The following is a 2,154-nucleotide window of genomic DNA, read 5'->3' on the forward strand; positions in this document are numbered from 1 at the left end:
AACGTTCTGACAGGGTGCAGGATGGGTTCTCTAACACCAGGCACTTTGGCACAAGTTTAACTTTGCGAGGTCCCAAAGGGATCAGATGGCTGGGAACTTAGTCCCTGCGCACAATCAGCTTTCAATGAGTTGAATCATTGAGTTTTGCCAAATCGACATTGCCCTGTTGAACAGGATGGGGCTGGGAGTCGCTGCCCACAGAACCCATGAAGAGTGACACGCAGTTTCCGAGGGGGACAAGTGTACACGTTCGGGAATGACAGTCAACGCCAACCATTGGCCCAGAAAGGGAATGGGCGGTGTTTGTAGGAACAAGTAAAGAAACCGGCCGAATTAGCGGAGGTGTGAAGCTTCCAGTTTAACAGCGGAAAGGGATAGGAAAATGTTGAATATCTGGCAATGATAGGGAAGACACGCAGGAGCTCGGAGCAACGGAACTGACAGCCCGTCGTTCTCGATTCCCAGCGGCTGCGAAAATGATGTCTCTGTTGCATTTTGTAAATGATACAAGAAACTATTTTCTGATCAGAGATGTTATTGCACACCCCTGGGACAGGATTTAAAAGCTGTGTCTGAGGAAACAGTTGCAGTCAGGTAGAAGTTGCAATATGCCACCCGCCTCATGGTAAAACATGTTGAAATATTCAAAATAAAATCACGTTACTGAAAGTGAGACCCCGCAAAGAGAGGTGTGATTTGATCATTGTTTACGATGGGATCTGTTGCTTACGATTCTGAGCGGAATTACTACGTTCCATGACTGTCGCTATGTTGTGTGTGTTGTGTGTATTGTGTGTATTGGGTGTGTACATTGTGTGTGTATTGTGTGTGTTGTGTGTGCTGTGTGTGTGTGTTGTGTGTGCTATGTGTGTTGTGTGTGCTGTGTGTGTTGTGCGTGTTGTGTGTGTGTTGTGTGTGTTGCCGCCATGTTCGCCCTATTATTGAGTTGAGTGTAAGTTATTACTGAATGGGAGATGTAAACCAGAAAGTTAACAGGGCGACTAGAATCTGTTCATGGGGCCAGGCTAACAGAGCACTTTGAATATGAATTGTTCAGAGAGAGCAGACATTGATTTTCAAATTGTAAATCATCTTTATTGCTTTAGGAGATTACTGACCTGGTGAAGAATGGGTACTCACATTAGCTTTCCCGAAGACATTTGAGAGAGGGGACAGAGCCGGAGATAGATTTGAATGAATGGGTTATAACCACTGGCCTCCCCTGAGCTCAATGTTTCAGTGCATTTCGGTAAGATGTTGGTGAGGTTTACCCCTCACAATGAATAGCAGAGACTAGACAGAGTCAGAAACACATATCCAGGGCCCAGTGAAATACAGCCAGGACATCACAAAAAGGCTTATTGAATGACCCCGTCATTTGGTTAATTAGATTAGATTGCTTACAGTGTGGAAACAGGCCCTTCGGCCCAACAAGTCCACACCGAGCCTCCAAAGAGTAACCCACCCAGACCCATTCCCCTAACACTATGGGCAATTTAGCATGGCCAATTCACCTAACCTACACATTTTTTGGACTGTGGGAGGAAACCGGAGCACCTGGAGGAAACCCACGCAGACACGGGGAGAATGTGCAAACTCCACACAGTCAGTCGCCTGAGGTGGGAAATAAACCCGGGTCTCTGGCGCTGCGAGGCTGCAGTGCTAACCACTGTGCCACCGTGCCACCCACTGCCACCATACTGCCCACCATGTCTCAAAATGCTGTACAGCCAAATACAGTTTTTATTTTATGAGCAATAATTGCTGGGACGGAGGACACACTGAGGGGAATGAGAGTGATGTTCTAGCTGTACAATGCCCTGAAAAGTGCCAGATTGGGGGTGATTGCATTCAATCCTGGGTACCACAGTACAGGAAAGGTAGATCGTCTTAACATGAAAAGGATTGGAACACAGACTCAACTGAATGATGCCAGAGCTAAAATAAAAACAGAAACTCAGCAGGTCTAGGGAGAGAAAGTAGAGTTAACATTTCGAGTCCAGTGACTCTTCTTCAGAACATAACAGACATGCTAATTTTCTCCAGCACTTTTTTGTTTCTGTTTGAAATTGCCAGCATCCCAAGGTTTTTGTTTGTTTTTGGTAACAGAGTTTAAAATCTGAGAATAGCTAGGAAATGTTGGTTTATACGCAG

The 2,154-nt window shown here is 45.7% G+C and overlaps 1 long non-coding RNA gene across 1 annotated transcript in view; it reads left to right on the plus strand.

The window, feature by feature from the left end:
• Window positions 1-351: 351 nt before the first annotated feature.
• LOC122562998 overlaps window positions 352-2,154 on the plus strand; it is an 8,828-nt gene continuing 7,025 nt past the window's right edge. Inside the window, exons 1-2 of the long non-coding RNA XR_006315464.1 lie at window positions 352-594; window positions 1,107-1,249. This is a non-coding gene — a long non-coding RNA (uncharacterized LOC122562998). The remainder of the gene's footprint in view (window positions 595-1,106; window positions 1,250-2,154) is intronic.

This window comes from Chiloscyllium plagiosum, chromosome 26, assembly GCF_004010195.1.
Source record: "Chiloscyllium plagiosum isolate BGI_BamShark_2017 chromosome 26, ASM401019v2, whole genome shotgun sequence".
NCBI classification, from domain to species: domain Eukaryota; kingdom Metazoa; phylum Chordata; class Chondrichthyes; order Orectolobiformes; family Hemiscylliidae; genus Chiloscyllium; species Chiloscyllium plagiosum.